Source organism: Corvus brachyrhynchos, unplaced genomic scaffold, assembly GCF_000691975.1.
Source record: "Corvus brachyrhynchos isolate BGI_N302 unplaced genomic scaffold, ASM69197v1 scaffold255, whole genome shotgun sequence".
NCBI classification, from domain to species: domain Eukaryota; kingdom Metazoa; phylum Chordata; class Aves; order Passeriformes; family Corvidae; genus Corvus; species Corvus brachyrhynchos.
Window position 1 is genome coordinate 6,230,698 of NW_008238358.1, and position 22,287 is coordinate 6,252,984.

The 22,287-nt window shown below is 37.2% G+C and overlaps 2 long non-coding RNA genes across 2 annotated transcripts in view; one reads left to right on the top strand and one right to left on the bottom strand.

The window, feature by feature from the left end:
* LOC108447026 overlaps nt 1–22,287 on the top strand; it is a 69,236-nt gene that overhangs the window by 4,097 nt on the left and 42,852 nt on the right. The window contains exon 2 of the long non-coding RNA XR_001862383.1: nt 15,678–15,754. This is a non-coding gene — a long non-coding RNA (uncharacterized LOC108447026). The remainder of the gene's footprint in view (nt 1–15,677; nt 15,755–22,287) is intronic.
* Nucleotides 75–22,287, bottom strand: part of LOC108447027 — a 38,708-nt gene continuing 16,495 nt past the window's right edge. Inside the window, exons 3-4 of the long non-coding RNA XR_001862384.1 lie at nt 11,499–11,641; nt 75–5,217 (exon numbers count right to left, since the gene is read on the bottom strand). This is a non-coding gene — a long non-coding RNA (uncharacterized LOC108447027). The remainder of the gene's footprint in view (nt 5,218–11,498; nt 11,642–22,287) is intronic.

Below are 22,287 nucleotides of genomic sequence, written 5' to 3' on the forward strand. Positions count from 1 at the left end.
CCGAGGGTCCTTGCCCGCGCAGGGGAACACAAAACAACCAATGGGGAACGAGGCTGAGCAGGGGCAGCGAAACCCCGTGTCTGCCCCCCAGGGCCCCTCTCCCAGGGCTACATGGCGGGGGGGAAGGGACCCCGACATCCAAACTGCACAGAAATGGCAGAGTTCCTGACTATTGAAATCGGAAATCCCAGGCCCCAGTCCATGTTCTCCTGAGATGAAAGGTACCAAATGAGCATTATATAGCTCACATGACAAGTCAAATAGAGTGCAGATTATCCTGTGACTCTTAAGAATTCAGACCATAACAAGCCTAGGAAACATAATTTTAGACTACTGGCCTTATGTTAATGGTGTCAAGTGCCCATTCGCTTTTGAGAACATATACTAGAAGGAAAATGCTAAAGCACACTTCATTAGTTTATACTCTGTACCTCCTCCTGCTGCCTCACAGTGCCCATTCTTCATTGCTTTTCTAAGCTATACACTTGTAGGAAAAAAAAAGATGACCAAAAAGATATTTGAGATTTAATTTCTCCTTATTGAACAGAAGGCTAATGGGACTTTTTAGAATCTGATTTGTGAGATGTGATTAAGTAGCCAAAGAATTAAGATGGCAGCTGCTTTCAAAGGAGATTGCTGCTGGGAAATGGAGAATTGCCACATGAAGTATGTGAAAGATCAACTGGCCTTTTAACTTCCCACAGTTTACAAAGGAGTGACAGGGCCATGCCCTTAACAAGCCCTTAAACCACAGCAAACATGAAATGAGCCAGTCTTCAAGATATATCATGCCTGTAAGAATAAGAGTTCAACTTTGTAGGGTCCAAACTGCTGTTTGCATTATGGGACATAAGACAAATCATGTTGAATTTAGTACTTTGACTATTTCTTTGCTTTTTCTGACCCGTACAAATACTCATTCACTCACACTTACTCAAATACAGCCAATGAGATCTTGCTAAAATTTTCCAGAAAAAAAAAAATCTTCAAATAGAAACTTGCTGTGAAAAACTTGAACCAAAACACTAAATCATAGTTATTAGAGCTTAAAAAAAATTTATTTATTAGGTGTATTAAGATTACACAAAAATAGGGTACAAAGGAGAGCTACTGTGGAAAACTCTTTATCCCACTAATTATACCAAAAACTTCAAGAATTTTCAAGTAACTACAGTAATAATTTCACAAGTTAATTTTAAGCATGTTTTGTATTGTTATATGGAAGCCAATATAAAAAGTATAAGTCCAGAATGAGCACAGAAATTCTACCTCAAGCAATAGTTTAAATTCGTGTATCACACAGAAATCTTGAGAGCAAGATTGAGACTGACAGAACTGTGATCCATGTTTAGAATACAGCAGTGCCACATTCAGTGTGCTTAGGGTTGGAGGAACCAAAATGTGTTATCAGTTGTACACAGAACACCTACAGACTTCAAAGGAGTAATCAGCCTGTAGTGGAATAAAGACAGAGAAACCTGCATGTGAGTTCTTTTGGGATTCATATGCTGTGAGGGCTGCAAAAGATGTGATTATGTACATTCTTTAAATCAGTGCATGTATTAATAAAACTGTCCTGTAAAGCAAAGTATTGATTCTCCTCTTCAATGCTAATCAATAAACCCAGCATACAATAACCTAGCAAGAGAGTTGCAGAACAAGTAAGGACTTCCTTCCCTTTTTGCATCATTCTCTGTTCTGTCTTGTTCCTGTGCTCCTCACTAATTCAGGGTAACTCCCTAGTTAGTTCACAGGAAAGTCTATTGAAATAAATAAACAAGTTCTAACTTAGTCACAAGAGTATTGTCAAGATTAATTAGCAGATGAAGTATAGTTCTTTGAAGATGCAATGCTTTAATGCATTTAATAAATGTTAATTTATTATTGTTTAGATTTATGGACACATCAGCATACTGTGTTAAAACAAAGTTTTGTATGCAGAACCCAGGCCAACATAAGGAATTTCAAGTTGATAAATATCAGGGAAGTACTTTGCAGTTGCCTAAGATATAAGGCAGGCCGGGACTCAGACTGTGCTATGTCCCTTTTCAGTACGATATTCGGGTGACAGTAGAACTTGGTGCCACACTAGACCCCCACAGCCTGCTCCTTATTCTGGGAGTACGGAAGTGCATCAGTGCTTCTTAACAGACCCAAATCAAACTGATCAGCAGGGGCTGAATCACAGACATGGTGAAGAAGGTCTGGCTTTGTGCCCAGTCATAGGAATAGGATGCGTGAAGTGCTAGGCTGGCTTTCCACATACCCACAAGAGCCTGACAGGTTATTTCAGCTCCTCACTGTCTGAAAGCAGCTGTGCTGCCTCTGGGCCTGACTCCGTAAGTGTTCATTTATAACATAAAGCATGCACTTGGAAACTCCAGTGTGCCTTATCCACACTGGATTGCCAGCTCAAATGTCTCACTTTCTCTGGAACATAGTTATGGCTAATGGAATTAATTATTAGATTGTAATTATCCACTCGTTCTTTCATCCAAAGTACAAAAGCAGATGAAAGTTCTTATTGTCTATATGTCTAGTTTTGTACTCCTTTATCCTTCCCTGCCAGCTTTGCTGTATTTCAGGAATCATAGATTTTCATCAAAGGCTGAAAGAAAAGGTGGTTTTGCTTAGCTGTAGAGCCAGATGAGCATATTTTGACTGTTCAGGCCAAGTTTCATCTTCACAACTTGGTGTCAGCTCTCTCTGCTGAATACAGATGGATATACTGGGCAGGAAGAGCACTGGTTCATGGTCTGCCCCTAAATTCGCTCCAGATGCTATTGAAGCCATTTGATTATTATTATTTATTATTATGAAATACCTAGTTTTCATTATTTTACTATGTGGAGTCTGAGGGAAAGCCTGTGAATTTCTAGGAGCAAGGTACTCAATTAAATAACTTCATGGTTTCTATGTCCTCGCAGATGATACCTCAGCAAGAAAATTTGTGATGTGTATAAGGTGGTCTTCCTTAGGACCCTTATTTTCATAATATCAATCATTTCAGACTAAATTCCAATAGATACTATTTTCAACATTGCTTGATCACTATAGGAAATTTACTTTTCCTGGTCTGTTCCCCATTTCTGCTAGGAATCAGTTCCAGAAATCAAATGTATCTATTTTTTTTTCTCTGTTGTGTTTTTGTATTGATGCATAGACACTTAAAAAACAAGGTTCTGATGCAATGTAGAGATTCTGATGCAGTGTTGAGGTTATTCTATTTATTTCTATATGTGTATTATTCATGAGATATGGGGCATAAAATCATTTGACTGCACTCTCCCAGAGCTCCTTTGTGATAATTCATGAAACAACTTCTCAGTAGTAGACATTTTTATTTATGTGAGTACCACACCTCCCCTTAGAATTTGAGGTTTTCAAGGGCAAAAAGAACGTGGTACTTGGATTCCAGGCAAATAAAATTCCTGTCATGTGGGTCAAAGGTGAATTCAATAGCCTTTCTTCTCTAGCTTCCAATGCCTTAGCTCTCAGAGTGATTCCTTGTTTGCAAAATTGAGACCTGTAAAACATTATACATATAACAAAATGGGGCATATAATTTAGTTAGACTTTATATGAAATAATGACTTGTGATCTGCAGTGAATAAAGAAACAGGTCTTTAAATTATTTTCTGCAAATTCTTTCGGTCAAGAAGACACACTACTATGAGTGCAATTCAGATCAAATTCACAAATTATTCTAGTGCAAGCAATAATTTCAGAAATACATGCAGTGAAAGTCCAGGACTTTCAATAAGTCTGAGACTGTCCCTTTTCCATTGGTGTTCTTCACTACTCTAGGAACAGGACTGTAGTTGGCATCACAGAAGTCCTATAATGAAAGAGATCAGAGCTTTATATTTACTTGTACAATGTGATATGGTCTGCTATAGATAAAGATCATACGTGGCACATATTTGCACTTGATAACACATTTACATAGTAATTCATTGTGCAGCTTCATATATATTCAATGCAGCTATTCTATTCATCACAATACAGTAAACAAGTTAATTCTTTCTGCAACATTTGGTTCAAAGGATTCCAGATTTAATTTTTCTAAGAGCCTGCTGGGGGCACCAACACATCCCCATAAAAATCGAATTATGAAATTAGGCAAATGAAAAAAAAATTTTAATAATTTATTTATATGGTATAAATTACACAGTACACCTCAGGTTATATGTAATGTTTATAGTCTTCTTTTCACAGCTTTGAAAATACACCTACAGTGAATTTGCTTGCAGGCTTATACTCGCAAATAATTCACACCAAGAGTGACCTGAATAAAGCAGGGGCATCTCTAATAATCTATTCTGGCTGAGAAAAAAAGGTGAACCAATTGGTAAGTGGGAAAAGAAACTGCCTTGACTGTGGGCTGCATCCTGGCTGGTACAGACAGGTGGCATTTGTTGGTTTAAAACCAGAGGGTTGAGTTGTGTAACAGGAAACCCAGCTACAGCAGTCACATAGCTAAATAGCAATTGTGAGGTGCTACCTTGTGCATGTAAAAACAACAGGAGAAGACCTGTATGGATTAAAAATATGTTAATGACACCACAGGAGCATAAACCAAATAATTACCTAGTTTGAAGAATGGGGGCTTTTTCACATAGAAGTTATATTGGTTCTAGAGAAAAGTTACACAAATCTGAAAGCTTTAAGCAGAAACTGGACAACATACAGCAAATTTTTACAGAAATGCTCTGTTTTCTTTGGTGTTCTCTGATTTTCCTGATGGAAGAAAGACTCCACATTTCAGATTCTCCCTTGCCCCCTGAGAGTAGCAATGTTCAGCTGCTTAACAGCAGCAAATTATCTTGAAGTGCCTATTTTTCTAATGCTTCTTACATAGCGGAAGGATGGAAATGATAGATAAACAAAAGCTAAGAAAAAAAGCAAATGAGAGGCCAGCACAAAAAGAGAATAAGAGTTGATCATCAGACTGGAAAGAGCTTGCTGGGTGAGAAGTGCAAAAATTTTTACAGGATCTGAATTTCTTGAGGACTGTGGACAAGAATCTTACTGAGAAAATTTGATGCAGATAAAGAAGTGAAATGAAGTTATTGCCAGGAAAGTAACAGGAGACAAAGACCTCTTAGACACTAAGCAGAAGAAGCTGGGCTTCTAGGAGCAGCCAAGAAATGCAGCAAGGAAGTTGCTCCTCATTGATGTAATGGCTTATCAACTATCTGGTACTTGGAAGTGTTCCTGAAAAGAGAAAAAGAAGTGACAAAATATTGCACAATCACCAGAAGTTTTTATTATCTTCACATAGCCACAAGTTGCTTCTGACAAGGCAGGGTTTCATTATTGCATTTCATTATTCAGTAATTGCATATTAACATTTTTTGATATTTTGATTTTTGTGCTCTTGTTCTACTTCTAGTCAATGTAACCTGTTACATTATTCAATCACTTTTATAGTTTGTTTTTTTTTCAAGTTCAAGTGGAATTCCCTGCATTTCAGTTTGTGCCTGTTGTCTCTCATTCTGTGTCTGAACATGCCTGAGAGGAGTCTGGCTTCATCTTTAGCTCTAGCCTCTAAGCCCATCCTACTGGGTCCATACCAACAATGATACCTCTGTATTTCCCAGCACTGTTGTGAAAATTCTTAATATTTTAAAAGCACCTTGATTCTACAGTGACGATGGCAAAGAAAAATTAATAAAGATATAATTAACCTTGTGGTCACAATAGTTTCTGAACAGATTGCATTAAATGAAACAAAACACATAAGCAACACAGAGGAAAAAAGCTTCACTGGGGAAGTGTAGTCTCTTTGCTCAACTACATTGGAGAAGCATCCTCACAAAAAAGAAAGGGAATCTTATCGTAAATAACAAGTTTGCTGCGGATAATTTTAATCCAGTCATTTCTAGATTTTAGACTTTGCAATTTTAGTATTGTTAGATACACATCATGTGTAACAAAAATACTGGCCAGCTTTCCCTACTGCATATGAATATTTCCTCTAGCAACCTAGTGGGTGCCTCAGAGGGCTGGCATGGAAGAGGATCTCTGGGGACTATGACAACATAAAGGCTGTTGGATATTCTGAATATCCAGTGAGGGCTGTAAGCATGCTAGGAAGGTCTTTTGAGGGCAATACTGCAGGGCTGCACTGAGAACTAGCCCATCTCCATCCCGCAGGGGAGTAAAAGGACCACAGGAAATCCTGGAGTGAACTGTCCCCATGATTATCACATGATTATGTGATACAGCCCCATCATGAGGGCTAAAACTGGTCAACCTGTGAGCTATTTGCTCATCAAAAAATGTTGTCACCCCTAGATATTTTTTAGAAGCACATGCACCCATCCTTTTCCTTTTCTTCCTTAGCAGACCTCTGGAAAGAGGAATTCATAGAAGTACCTATGTTTGCTCTCGTTAGTAGTTTAGCCCCTTAAAATAGCAGCACTTTGTAAGCACACCTTTGCCAAAACAGTTTTTAAATAAAGTATTTAAAATGTTTGGAGAGCTTTTTTATGTTTATGCGTTTTACACAACCTAGTAAGTTTTCTGGGGTGAAATTGATGTGAATCGGGGATGCAGATACTACAGGTCTTTCTGCATAGTTCTGGGAAAACACAAAAAAAGCAAAGCACTGATTTACTTATATTGTCAATCTTTTTCAGGTTTACTTACATAGGAAATTTTAGGTTTTCAATTAAGGTTTTGGAGTTTTGAGTGATATAAGCACACATTGTCTCTGACTAACCAATCTCATTTCACTTTGGCAAAGAGACTGATTTATTCTAGGCTTTCTCCTCCCTGGAAGAGATGATGTTACAAGATACTTCTATAGAGAAGATAGTATACAAATCCATCAAAAATGCTTCAGTTAATATTTGCTAGCAGATAAACCAGGGAAATACGCAAATTGTACAAATTTCATTCTTTAAGGCATTTTCAGTTTTGCCTTCAATAAGCTGAGAAATACTATGTCATCTTACTATAATCTTGTAGAACATTTAGATATTTGAAACTAACATAGTTCAGGGAAAGAAAACCAAGAGGATAGCATGCCACTGTCCAGTTACAGCAAAATATATACTGAAGTAAAAATATTTAAACAGATGTTATAAAGATTCCATTTCCATTGTGCAGCATAGGCACATCTGCTGTACTTTAAATACTTCTCATCTGTGCCAAAGAAATACTATGAAGAGAAAATGCCTTTTTTTGTGCTTTTCCTTTGAGTTTACCCTATGTGAATACAGAAAGAGCCTTTTCAATAGGAAAAAAGGCACTGATTGTGATCACAACATTTTGTCTTTGCCCTACAGCTGCCATTTGTGACTAGTATGGACATCAAGTCCTGGCTCTTGTTTTCTGGCCTCTTTTAAAAACCTTGAATATCACTAAAATAGTATTGGGCAGGAAGGAAAGGAGGGACAGCATTGTGCAAGACCAAACAAATGTAAAAATGCTGCAGTGCTACACTCACTTCCTTCCAAATCATTTTCAGGCATTAGCTTATTGGTGTTGTTCTTTACAAAGGAAATATTTGATGTCATAGTATTATCACCAGTGATGAAGTGCACCTACGCTGATGTTTATGATACAGCTTTGTTTTGGGGACATGCTTGAGTTTCAGTATTAAGGCCTCGAGCACATAAATTCCAGACTTAGACAGTAGTGGAGTGGTGACTTTAGAGTAGTAACTTTAATTACTTATAAGGTAAGGCTCTTACATTTGCTCACTGGAGAGTCTGGAAGACTTAATACAGCTATATTTAGCAGCGACATTTAGTAAGAAGCATCCACTACTACTGACTATGTACTTTAATAATGCAATAGTCTCAGAATTACAGAAAACTCCAACAGGAAGGCAGTCTGCCTTCATTGAGCTGCTTCTGTTACAAACCGGTTACATATTCCCAGATGACACAGGTACCCAGTCTCTTATTTTGACTACGTAAGTTTATCCATAAGATATTATTTAAAGCTAACAGATGCATGGGGCACAGGAAGAAGAAAACCTTGAAAGCTTCTGTTTTATATGGATTCTTCTGGGAAGCAAGCATGCAGCAGCAGTCTGACAGGGGATCTACAACAAGCTAGCAGCTCTGCTTCCGTATGGTACAAAGAGCCCAAGAAAAAGCTCTGAGGGACACAGAAGTTTTGCCATTAATTCAAGTCAGTTTGGAGTAAGAGTGGAATATAGACGTTACACCAATGAAAGTTATGCAGAGATGGTCCTGTAGATCCTGTCAGCCATAAACGTAGGACATAGAGACAACATTACTAATCACTATGCCACATGCGGTTTTGGAGAAAGCGGAATCAAATCTTCAATCCATCACCTTAAGGCTTTTGGGTACAAGACATACAAACATTTGCTTTGTAGGTACAAAAAATGCCAGAATTTTGTTACTATTAACAAGCATTCCAAGAGTATTAATGTGCTTGGTAAATCATACTGTTGTGTGATGCTTTTGCACTTGCAACTGCTAGAATGTGAAATCAGATTTACTAATATTATGCTCTAAGGTACTTTGCATGTTCAATTATTTCAAAAGCACAGTTCATTAAAATTATGCTCATTTTATGGCAGAAGAATACTTTATGCCATAGCAGACACCTCAAATACAAGACACTCTACAAAAGGAATTTAAAAGTTATGGGTTTGTACTTCACTTATCAGCATTTGTAGTGCAAGAAGCTTATGAGATTTCTATCTCTTCTTATACTACTTTCCTTCTGCTTCCTTTAAATTATTACTGTGCCTTAATTTAGACTACTGCCTTATGGTCTTGCCATTTTTGTTTTTCTAATTCTAGTTTTAACCAAAATCACTGATCTCCTCATGGTGCAAAAAGTAGGATTTGTATGTAATCTTAACAACAGCTTTTTAGATTTCTCATAAATTAAATAAAAAAAGAACTGAATGTGAATTAATTTGGATGTGTGACCAAGTGACCATCTCTGCAACGTGACCATTTGTAAAAAGATCATTATGTTATTCTCAATGGTTTTGCTGTTTAATATTCCACTGCAAGAAACAGAACTGTTCTCTCTGTTTCTATCAATACAAAGTGATTACCTGCTACCTTCTTTAACATTGCCATAAAAATAATTTGCAAAGTGAATTGCATTCATCAGTATGCATGATGCTTTAATGCTTCTCTCTATTAATATAATTAAATTTAACTGGCAAGACAGTAGACAGGAATACTTAAAAGTGAACTGCACAGGTATGTATCAAACCAGAAATGAAAAGACCAATTGACTGAGAAATGTGTTGAAGAGCTTAAGTTGAAAATTCCAGAAATCCTCTTCAAAACAAAGTATCTAAAAATAACTTTATTCATTTATGAAACTGGGCTTGTTCAATTCCTGATAAAACAGAAAATCTTCTTAGACTGGCAAACTTAGATAAATCTAAATCAGACTTTGTTTGAAAACAGATCCAACTATCAGCTCACAGGCTGCTGGACAAGAGCCTGTGGGAGGTAAGTGGGCCTTTGGCTGTCACCAGAAATGTTCCGCCTGAATCGTCATGAAAAAACCCCAAACAAACAAACAAAAATGTGCCAACCTTCTTTCCTGCCTCCAAAAGCAGGATTAGAAAGTCTTTCAGTACAAGACCACATTTTTGCAAATAATAGGGAAACAAGAAAAAAATCTGGAAAAATATAGATGGAGAAAATAAATGTCTGTGGCAATGTGTGGGATAATGGAAGTATATTCCTAGATTATTCTAAGCCAAATGCTCTTACTTTACTTATCGTTCTAGCTATTGTCAAAGAGGATATACAAATTATTTTTAAAAGCAGGCAGAGAGTAATTAACATTTTGCATTCATTTCTGAAGATATTTGCAGCATTAGATAATTTGAGAAATTGTTCGACTTCAGTGGTATAGAGATGGTCAAATTTGTATATACTGAAGTCTTTATGTGATCAGGGGTGTAATTCAATTTTTTTTTTTTTTTATAATTTCTTTTCAAGTTTTTATTGTTGTATCACTATAAAAGTGATGGTTTAAAAAGTAACAACAAGAAGTCTCTGACATTATTGTCCACTTTATTAGGGCCGAACATGAAAGGTACTACAGACGGTAAATCTACTTATCAGTAATTGTAAGCATTTTAGGAAATGAAGTTATTTCATTTAATAAATAAATAATCTCTCACTGTAGAAAAAGAGTGATCTCTAACAATAGTCAAAGGCACCCATCCTGTGAAGATGGTATACAATGATTAGAGTTTCCCTCGTGGTAGATTCAAAGAAGTCAATGAGATGCACAAAGTTGACAACTATCGGACTAAGAAATGACAAAAGAATTGAACCAAACTTAAACTGCAGAACCATCATTAATTGTTAGTAGTGTTTCCTATGCAATTTACTGGTCCTTTAGTGTTTTTTTTCTTTTTTAAACTAGTTATTCAGGATGTGAAAGAAGCATTATATTGATATTTCGGGGGGGAAATGTCAGTGAGATTTCAGTCATACTCTAGTGTGGGTATAAACACATGGCTTCAGGAGTACTGACACTTGGAATGAGTCAGTTTGTTTAAGGAGGAATCAGTGGTATTTTTAATTGATGTTTTTTAATATATCTGTCATAAGGATTCCTTGCAACAAATACCATAAGCATAAGGATCATAACTAATTTTGCTGTAAAAGATTCTATCAGGCACTGATTAATATGCTGAATATGCTGTAAGCTATAGCAACCTGTTCATTCTTCTTCTCTGGTTTTATGAGATTCTGTAGTTGCAGTTTCTGAGCTTTCTCTGGATAAACTCGTGTAAAAAAAAAATAAAAAAGGAAAAATATTGAATTTACCATGGCTAAAACAGAACACAATTTTACCACGGAAAACTTCATGAAAGATGATCATGCTCCAAGAAAGTTAGAGAATGTTGTTTGTCTCAGACACAAGTTCACCAACTGTATATATTTAAGTAGTTCTCACTGTTTCCATTTGCAGATAAAAAATGTGATCATATGATCCTTTCAAGATAAGCTACCACTAATTTTAAACACTTTGATTAGTCTCTTTTTATTATTTGAAATAGTATCTCACAGGATTTTACTGTATTGAATGCAGCTCCTTGAGTTGTGAAATGCTTCCGGAGAACTATCAAATTCCAAAGATATTTTGGTCCTAACAACATGCATGTGTGATATGTCATTCCACCACTCATGTTAATACATTTTTGTCTGTATGTTGTAAATAGCTCCATTTGCTCCTTTTACATTTTGTGTTTTTGCAGCTATCTGAACTGTGAAGTTGCATCAGCTCACAGTACAACCAAGTCTTTTGTAACTTTTTTGACTCCTAACTGCATTTAAATCACTTAAGCTTCAAATCTGAGGGTTGTCCTTAACTCTTAAGATTAATTCTTCCCAGAAAATTTAAGAATAGACATTTTCTGCATTTTTTTTCATGAAAATTTTGCAGCTTAAAATGAGCAAGATGGGAGTCATTGCCAGTCCTTATCTCCAAATATGTCCAGTGAGAAATGGAGGCGTTCTTACCATTTGAAGTTTCAGAGCAGATGGAGTTTGGCTATTCTGATTCAGGGTCACAAGGTTGCATATTTCCCTCCACTCAAGCATTGTAACACTTGGTAAGCATTAGTCAGATACCAGGCTTCCGTATGTTGCCCTTAGCAGTGTGGCTGAAAGGAAAAGTAGCTTTTTTGGTAAACTGGGAGAGTGAGCAGAGATTTGAAATTGGCATAAAGTCAGCATCAGTCTCCTGAGGCCATTTGTGCAGTCTGGCTTCTGCCAACTAGTCTAGCAAATTGTTCGTGTTTGCTGTTGAACTTTGTTCTGCATATGTCAGGGTAGACTATTAGCAGCTGAAGAAATGGACCAACCAGTGAAAACTTCTTGTAAATTAGTTGAGCGTGACTGTGCTGTTCAGTGTTGACTTTGCAACTTGGCAATGCTATCCATTGCTCACATTTGAGGAGGTGTATTGGGCATCCACTTAACAGTATATGAGTTTATAAAATTACATGTGAACCCACGTTTGTAGCTGTCAGGAGCAGAAACTAAAATATTTTCAGTGAACACCATTGCCAACTAAACAGAAACAGTAACTAAGCAACGCAGAAACACCACTTAGGTTGTTCATGATTCGGAAGCACAATTTACCAAATGTCTTCCTCCCCCTCAACCCCCAACTAAAACATCTGTATTTACTTGGAAGCTTTATTTCACTAATCTGCAAAATGTTATATATCAAAATTTAAAAACCCAATATGAAACTGAATCATCATTACCACAAAAATCAGTGGAACAGTTTGATAATGCTGAATCCCGGCACAACCTTTCCAAAAACATCGACTAGTTCCACATGATTATAAAGAGAACACGATAAGGAATGAATTAAAGAAATGTTTTTCAATTACCTTTTTTTTTCTTAAACTGAAAGAGGCTTCTTACTTAGAAGTACCCTGTCACAGGCAATGGCAGTGCTACTATCCCAGTAATACAGCCTTAGGTATCTGTGCCTAATGCCGTAAACCATCACTTGAATCAGGTCAAAAAACCTTCTTCCCAATATAGTAGCATTGGCACCGTGAAGTTCTGTGTCGTGTACTGTTACTTTAAGGCAGTATGTTATGCAAAATGTTTGTCCTGCTGTTTCTCCATCCCTGACGATCCTGTTCCTTCTCCCCTTTCTCTGGGTTTCACTGGATGAAGAAAGGTAGCAGAGCTACTGTTCAAATCTGTCCTGAGCTAGAAATTTTAGTAGAATATTCAGTATTATACAGGACACAACTTTTCTCAGAGGCAGGATGGTATTTTTCCTGGTTTATACCAATGAGCTGTATAGGCCTTTACTGAGAAGACATATTTTCTACACCTCTCAACTATAAAGAGATCTGGATAGTCGATAATACATGTTCCATGAGAGTGCCATGCTAATTATCCCATGAGTCATTCCACGTGAATTTATAAGTTTCTACAATCTGCACCAATATTTCAGCTTCTGTCTCCAGACAACTAAGCAAAAAAAGCTGTGAAAAATTATTTTCAAGCTATATTAATCACCAGTGGCTTTAAGGACTATGGTTAAGTTCACAACTCCACTGGAAAAGATGGGGGCTGCACCTGAAATGTATTCCTGAGTTCAGAATTTCAAGCAGAAATTAAGTCATCAATTTTGTGAATTGCTGCCTTGGGAGCTGTAAAAAGTTCAAGGTAAAAAACTTCATAATGCCAATATTATGGGAATTCTGCAAGGTTGTACCTGTTACATGTATTTCGTAATAGCACTTTAAATCTAAAAAGACCAGGAGATCCTTAAAACTACAAAAGAAGTGTGTTTTGCTTTCCACTGATGTCACATCAAATTAGCTCTAATGTGGAAAAATACATATATTCGCTTATGAAAATGTGCAATGTACAGTTACTGCTTAATTGTTGAGGGACGCAGGTAGACATTTTTCATCTTTTTAAAATGGAAACAGGTGGGATATTCAATTGAAAAATAAATATGCCTGCACACGTGGCTGTATTACACCATCTTATTAAAATATGCTGGACACTTTGAAAGCAAAGACAATGTCTCTGCCTTCAGCACCTTATTATGTAGGAAGAATACTGTATCTCTTTTCTCATATTGTCAAGGTACAGAATGAGAGATACATTCAAAAAATGTTCAAGTAAATCCTTCATTTGCTATTATAATTACTTCCTGGAGAAGTTGTGGAGTTTGAATTTTTATAACAATTTTTACTACTGTTTCAGATTTAAAAAAAATAACTAGTTTTTAAAAATATAAATTAAAAATATCCATTTTAGCCATCTCAAGAACTTGGTTTATGTTTTCATATTTTGACACAGACATTAAAAAGTCAGTATCTTGAGTTTCACTATAAGGAAATAAATTTTTTATTTTTAAAAAATTCCATTTTAGCCAACTGTAGTAACTGTTTTAAACACTTCTTTAAGAGTCTGAACAACAGAATGAGATACCTGAGCTATCTGGGGTCCTGTGAGCAATCTCACAGCTTAAGTGCTGACCTACATGTATTTTGATTAGTTTAGGAGATCCCCAGCTGTACCCAGCTATTCTGTTTTCTGTTGGAGAATGCATGTTCCTCAGGTGTAGTAATTAACCTTACACAGGCCCTGCCCTTGTTATGTATTAATCACATTTGTATGGGCTACACACATAGCATCACATCACTCTCAGATTTCCCACTTACAGGGTTTCTTTTGTATTTGGTAGAGGACAACTCCTTTCTATGCTCTTTTTGTCCTTGTCATTGTACCTGTGTAAGACAGGTACTTAACATGAAGGTTTCTAAAGAGATAAGATCTACCTTTATGAGCTAACATCCCCCTAAATGTTGTTATTATAGGCAAAAAGAACTTCAACCTAAACTTCAAACTAAATAGGCTGCTTTTTGGCTGAGATTATTAAGAGACTTGCCAACAAGTCAAGGAACTCTCAGAACTGTAAACAGCACAAATGAGAAATAAAAGAATTATAAGCCTAGTGTTCCACTCAGCCTGTCATCCTCCTCTTTGGTTGCAGTCCAGCAGCTTTTTGGAAGCTTGCTTTCAGGCTAATAAAAGTTCTCTTTCTCGTGTGTCAACCAAGAGCCACTCTTAGGTTAGAAATAATCCCATGAGCCAAAATGTTCTTTGTGTGTGTACAACCCGTACCCATGTCATTCAACAAACTTGAAAAAAGTGGGTATCACTCTTACTAGGCTTGAAAATAGAAAAAACATGTTAGGTCTGGCAGATTCCCTGATACAGCCCAGAAAATGGATACATGATATCCCAAGCCCATTTGAAAGAGAGCAAGGGAGATGCAGGAATATATTTTTCAGATTTTGTTGTCTATCAGACCAATCAATAATGAGTTTCAGAAATTTCTACTTCTTTTCAAAAATCTAATTTTTAAAGTGAAATATCTTCTAGATGTTAGGCAGATTTTTTTGTTTGTTTGTTTCATTCTAGAGTTCTTACTGTGTAAGATCTGAAGACATATTTATAGCTTGTATATACCTGGGAAGTATAGACTGCAAAGTTTCACATGATCTGAATCCCCATCATCTGGATTTGAGACCTGTTTGGACCACTTAATGCTACTTTTTAACCCTCAAGCTAAGGGATTTCTGTGGAAGGTGGAGCTCTGGAGAGGAACATTGCTTGGGGTCTCCCCCTGCTGAGCTGCATGAGGATGTAGTTACAATGCACACCTTGAGATCATGTGCAGTACCCCAGTAATGACAGCTGTTCATGACCATATAAATCTCAGAGAGTCCAAATCTGAATGGACAAAGGCAGCTCTTCATAGGACTTATCCTAAGTTCTTGAAGGATCCTTTTAAATGAACAGCAAAAATTCCTCTGAGGAAATGACAAAATAAAAATACCTCAATAGACTACATACATATTTAAACACATTTATACTTCTTTGCAAATATGTGATTGGAGTAATCCCTGAGTTACAGCACCAGAACAAACCCCACCACATTTATAACAGCCCGCTCAAAGCTGTAGAGAGCTCACTTGATCCCGGTTAGCCGTAAAGAATATATTTCTCTCATGTGTCATGAGTTTCCTTCATTCAGAGTATTTCCCACGTCCCTGGCCCTATAGCCTGTTCCCATATCCTAGATTTCAAATACCATTGCTACAGACTTCCAGTTCGAATCAGTCACTTCGCCCATTTTCTCTCTTTCAGGCTGTTGGGGCATCTATGTTCCTATGAGCATGGCTGAACCATTACATCATCTGGGACTTTGTGACCTTGCAAAGTGGGTAAGTGTCCTGAAATTGCCCCTGCCCATCCATTTATCTTCCAGCATGACTCTGAAATCCTGTGCATTAGAATAGTTTGCATATCAGAACAACATGCAGCCCTGAGTGCACTTAGAATTGATCATGTGAAAGATGCTGTTAAACAGTTTTAGGGGTTTTCTCATGCATTACTGTTCTTGGAAATGCCTTTAGAGAAGGAGGAGAGTGGTTGTGTGTGTCATAAGGCTTCGGAAATCTTTTGTTTTTCATCTCAGTCCACTGGCCAAAAAGAAATTAGTCACTTTGTTGTAAGTATCCTGTCTCCCATTGCTTTGTTTAGGTTTGCACCTACTTCCTGAACAGAAAAAAAAAGATTAATCGTACAAACATGCTGGTACATGTTGGTACACATGGTACACAGATGATACAATGAGAAATTAAAACACTGTTCTCAGTTTGCTGTCTTTTACTACCTAAAGCACTGTGTGCTGGGACTAATTCTTGGAAAGACTCTTCCCTCACTCAGAAAGTGGTCAGCCCAGGGATGAGAGAAGAGGGTTCTGAGCAGCACAGGGCTTCCTAAATTGCACTGATAGCATTTAAAATGCTAATTTGAACTTTCTAAAGAGTAAATTTAGTTTGGGAACACAAAGGAAATTTGGTAATTGACATCAGATAAAAATCTGATAAGAGACAGTATCCATAGAAGGACTCTCTAAGTCTTGTCTCCTTTCCTTACATATTCAGCAATATAGGGTAAGAGAATGATATTATTTGAAGGGTGCTTCTGTATTGTTTTCCAAAAGAAAATTAGAACTGCAACAGGGCGTCTTCATTTCTTTTGGGCAGGGCGCCAAGATGAAAAGCAAAAGGTAAAGTTCCAGGAGCTTACTGCCAACATCATGCTTTCATAAGTATAAATCAAAATTATGACAGGTACTCCATAATAAGCACCTTCCCATGCTTATGTTCTTTAAATGAATATATGAACCAGACACTGTTGAGAAAGGGCATTCCTTGATGCACAGCTGTTCATCACTGTAAGTAGTATAATACATGACAGAATTTAATTGATTTTGGGGTTGAAAATAACCAGAAAAATATTAAAGTACGTTTGTTTTTACTTTTTTTTTTGGCTGAGATTAACCAAACAGTGAAGCAGTCAAAAGGCTGTGATCAGAGCAGAATGACAGTCAGTGACTCTTATTGCTCAGATGGGTGTTTTGTGTAGAACACTTCTAAAATCCATGCTGAAGCTTTTAGTCAATGCTATTCATGCTCCGAAGCAGCGCTATTCTCTCCCACGCTCTCTCAGGATTGCCTTGCCACCACTGTCTTAAAGTGCTCCCCTCCTACAGAGTATCTGGTCAGTGGTAGCAGCAGCTGCAGGAACAGCGCATTCAGCATGCCAGACTGAAATTCATGTTCCAGGAATGTCTCCTGGGGGGTTGAGCAATTCAGTCAGATTCATAGTTAAAAGCCTTTCACTGTAACACAATTACCCTGCAGTAGAGAAGAGGAATGGTTGGCATTTGTTTGTTACAAATGTGCCTTGCAAAACCCATTATTATGAAATCCTTGCTTGGGTGAAATTTCACTGACAATGGGATGTACCTCTGCTAGAATGATAGGCTTCTGTGTTGGAAATATGACGGGGAAAACTGAGTGATCAAGAACATTTTATATGGGTTTCAACATCCATTTTCTCAAAAATATTAGGGCTTTTTCTGTCTGAAAAGTAGCAACCACAGCTGTCCAGCAGGACCCAAACAGTTCCAGAAAGTTGTGGTTTAGTGGCTGTTTAGAAAAGCATTTATTTTATTTTTTTCAGATTCTGGCTGATTCTTGTTATCATAAAAAACACAGAAAGTCATTGCAAAGAATATGTCATCTGCCTTAGGCAGGTGGGGCAGTCTTACTGGCCAAGTTACAGATTTAGTTGGCCTCTAGCCATTCAATTTGCAATTTCTATCACATATTCCGCACTTCTGGCTTAGTCTGAGTCATGGCCTGAAACAAGAGAGGAAACCGCCACTGTCTGGCCAAACTGTCTCATCCTGCAATAGGAATACTCTGTATTCCTCTGCCTTGTGATCTCCACCACTATGTCCTATTCTTCCAGCCACTGGGGAATAACAGCAAGGGTATCCAAATGTGGCTCTCCTTAGACCACTGTTCTGCCTCCTGGTAAGTGAAATCTTGCACCTAGCAATGGGGCAGAGAATTGAAGCACAATATGCTCATGAGAATTGTGTGATACAGGGCAAGAAGAAAAGAGTGAGAGAGAACTGGGATGCTTTACAGATTATTTGTGATAGAGTCAAAGATGGTGACAGTAACTAAAGCTTAAGAGGGGGCTTAGGGAGGAGATAGGCCCAGAAGGAAAGGGGAAGGTAAAGGGGAAGGGAAAAAAAAAGGGAAAGGGAAAGGGAAGGAGAAACGGAAAGGGAAAGGGAAAGGGAAAGGGAAAGGGAAAGGGAAAGGGCTGAGTGGTGGTGCAAGTAAAAAACTGGAGGGAAGAAACTGTGAGAGGTAATACAGGGAATAGGAGAAAGTTGTCTGGAGATTGGTTCTCAAGAGGCTCAAGGTGCAGAAGGCAGTTTTGTATCTCAGGATACCACACAAAACTAAAATTTTAACACTTTGTGCATGTATTCTTCAGCCAGCTCTATGACAATGAAATAATTAGGCTTATTCACAGGTCTCGCAGTTGATTCTGACAGATTAGACATAAAGAAAGAGCTTGATGGGTCAAATCTTAACAAACTCTTTTGGGTTTGAAGGGATTCAGTTCTAGTTCTTGGCCTGACATGAACTCGCTCATCATGTAATTTGAGCAGTGTGAAATACAGAAGTCAGTAATTCAGCTGAAGCATTGTATATTCCATATTACCTGAAGAAGCAGTCTCATGGCAGCATAATTTGCCTCCTTTCCATACTTACATTTTTTGGAGTCCAGAACCAATATGCTTTCAAAAGTACGTGTAAGGATTATACAGACAAGGTGATCAGTGCACAGAAAAGAGACAATTCATAGATTTTCCAGACAAATCCATAACCCAGAAATAGAACACAAAGAGTCTGATATGATAGCAAGGTTGCTGGTCTGGACAGATGGAAAAGACAGAATATATAAAATAGAAGGAAAAGAGACTCAATTTTCATAATATTAAATCTGAGCTGATAGTCCAGGTGATAGTCACAGACACCATGTTCTTTTCTTCCAAGCTGATACAGCATTGTATTTGTATGGTTTAAGTTTAGTTCTTTATTAAAACAAATGCCTTCAATTCACAGTGCAAACACCTGCACTCACTCTGGAGGTCCATGTGAGACTGCAGTGATTTGAAATGCACCGGGAAGAGGTGATTTCAGGAAATACCTATCTACCACTATATAAGGGAGAAACAAGAGAAACACAAGAAGTAGGAAAATATCAGTAAGAAAACACGAAATTTAGCCTGGAATAGCTCTAGCAAAATGGTTGTTAGAAAAATTTCCATACATTTTGTGCTGAAACCTGGTGATGATACAGGGAGAAGAATTTGTTTGTTGTTGTTTAGATCCTCCTACAAGCACAAAATGAGACCTTCGAACATTCTTCAATGAAGCTCTGTACAGAGATCCTCTGCTCTTATCATGAGCTTCTTTTCCAACAGAAACAGTTTGCAGGATCTCAAACTCAGGGCAACCACTTAGGCCAAGAAGCAATAACAATAATGAATAGCTTTTGTATCCTTCAAAATGAGTCATGTTGTTCAAAAGGTAAGAGGGATTTACTCATAATGGGCAGGCAGTGATGATTCAGCAATTATATTTTCAACAGACTGTCAGGCAAACTTCAATGAACTATAAGAATGCATCTGTACTGATCTCATGGAAATATACAAAGGGAGTTGTTTTTACATTATTAGAAGCAAACACATTACTCAGACCCAGAAGTATAAAAGAGAGACTGATGGGCAGCCAAGTCTCTCAGCAGACAAGCCAAATAGATTTCTAAGCCCTCTTGAAGCTATCTTTGCATCCTTCCTCGAAGAACATTTTTAAAAGAAGTAATCCAGATTTCTTTTAAGTAATGGACTGCCATAATATAGATCCAGATCACTACTACTAAATGCCAAAACCACAGATACTCCATTCCATGCTTCCAGAAGTACTTGAAAATGCATCAAAGGTTAAAAATGTTTGACATTGCAAAGTGCCACATTGATTAGTTCATCACAAGTGAGTTTTGATCAATCAGAAAGTTTGCATATAAAGATTGTTATGAAAACCGCTAAGATATATAATATCTTCCTTTGTAGCACCTAGTGAAGGCTAGCCTTTAGAGAGAGAGAGAGAGAAAGATCGAGAGAGAGAGAGAGAAAGAGAGAAAGAGAGGGAGATTTGTAATACCTATATATGTAATATAGGTAAATCCCTGCTATGACAATCTTCTCCAAAGAAGTATGGTATTTTTCTGGCGTCCATTAGATTTCAAAGGGCCCACATAGATATTAAAGTCTATGTATGTAGGATAGAAGTTTAGAATTCTCTGTGTGGATACAGACGCCTTTTTCCATCAACTTGAGGAAGAGCTGTCTGTGTAAGACTACACTGCCTGTGATGCAGTTCTCTTTGAGACTGAATCAACCGTTGAACCACCTTTAGAATGTTTTAGTCAGATGAAAATAATACATTTAAAAGTATTGATAACCTTACAAAACTTGAAAGTTTAGGTTTGTATAACCACAACTTTGTAATTTGAAATTCAGTAACAATATTTTTTAAACTAAGAAATACTTTTTCTTCTGAAATACAGGTGAAGGAAAACTTTAAAGGGCATATGATATAAAAATATTCTAAAACACATGGATGGAACCACATCCAAGTGACACGTAGTCAAGAATTTCTTAGAACCATCCAACTGTGAGGGGTTAGATTTCAAAGAAATTAAAATTCAAATTTATTTCTGACTGAACAAAATATGTAGTGCTGACTTCCTTCTTAAAGTAAAAGGCACTGAGCAGTCTCCACCAAAACAAACGGAAAATGGAGCCCAAGCAGGGTAGCGTAAGATAGACCAGCTAAGCCCCGGCACTTTTGCATTTACTCTGCTTTTCCTATCCCATAGTATGGAGTAACAAAAATGTGTGCTTGTGTGTGCAGAAGCCTATATGAAAGCATAAAAATATATGCCTGCACACAGTTTTCTTTGCAATAATTTAATTATAATACACTCTGTTCTACACTTTAACATTCAGGCTCTGTCTGCCAGATCAGAATATTCTGTGTGTTTGCATTGCTTGGAAAATGATCATAAAAAAGCAGCTGGAATCTCTGGCAAGTCATGTAGTGCTGCTCACAATAAGCATGTAGAAGGTTAAAATTAGAGTCAGAATTTGGTTTTGACATATTTTAAAAATAACTGACATTTGTCCTGGGAATGTACAACATCTAGTGTGCATTAGAAAAAAGATCTTTCTACATCTGAGCACACTGTAGCAAAACAAAAAAGGAAAGCTTTCAATAAACCAAAAAAGCAAACGAGCAACATGATCTTGAAATGCATAAATAGGATAATAACATGCAGGGCACAAGAAGTAATCCCTCTGCTCTGCTATGCATTGCTTAGGCCACAGCAAAAGCACCATGTCCAATTTTGGGTATTTCAGAATGGTTTCAGTGTGAGAGGACTAGAGGCAACATGGTAACAGTGTTAAAGGATATAAAAGGACACTGTAAAGTAATAATGTAATAATGTATTCCCTGTCTGTATTTTGCAAAGGGCAAGAAATAATAAACTGGAAAAAAAAGGAATATTAGCTATTGGGAGGTAGGGGACGAAATCTAACCATAAATATACTCGAAGACTGAATAGCTTGCCTGAAGAGATTGCAGGTTGTCTATTAGGAAATTTTTTAGGAAGAAATAAGGTAATGAAGAAATAAAGAATGAAAGGATAAATAATAACTAATTAATAGAGAAATCAGGAATTATAGAACTGTCACTGATCTCATTACACTGCAGGAGGATGGGCTAGGTGACTTCTGAAGTTCCTACCAGATCTACAGGTCCATGACTTGTTGGGAGGAGTGACAGCATGCTAAGACATGAGCCTCCCTCAAAAGTAATGAAATTTCCTGAGTATGCAGTGTCTGAATGGACAGTTTCTGGTTCTGTTCACATTCAGTTTCTATTAATTTTTTTTCAGCACAAGTTCTTACACAGCTGAAGCTTCACTCTCTGATAACTGCATTTCATTTAATCACTCAAATACAAGGTTTTCAAATGGACCTTTTGGTTTTGCCTTGGAGAAGCAATAGGTCACACTGAAATTTCTCTCTCAGACTATATTTATATAAAGTAGTTATAGATTATTATAACAAAGATTAAATAAATAACTTGGCAATTTAAAATTGGATCAGTGATTAAATTTATGGTTTAATGCCTCATATGTATTGTTTCCTACTGACTTCCCAGTACTTCACTTATTTACAATATGTGCACAGATTGAGAGCCACTAGGAGTTTCATGCTATCAGCATGGCCCATAGCAGTTTCCCTTTTCTT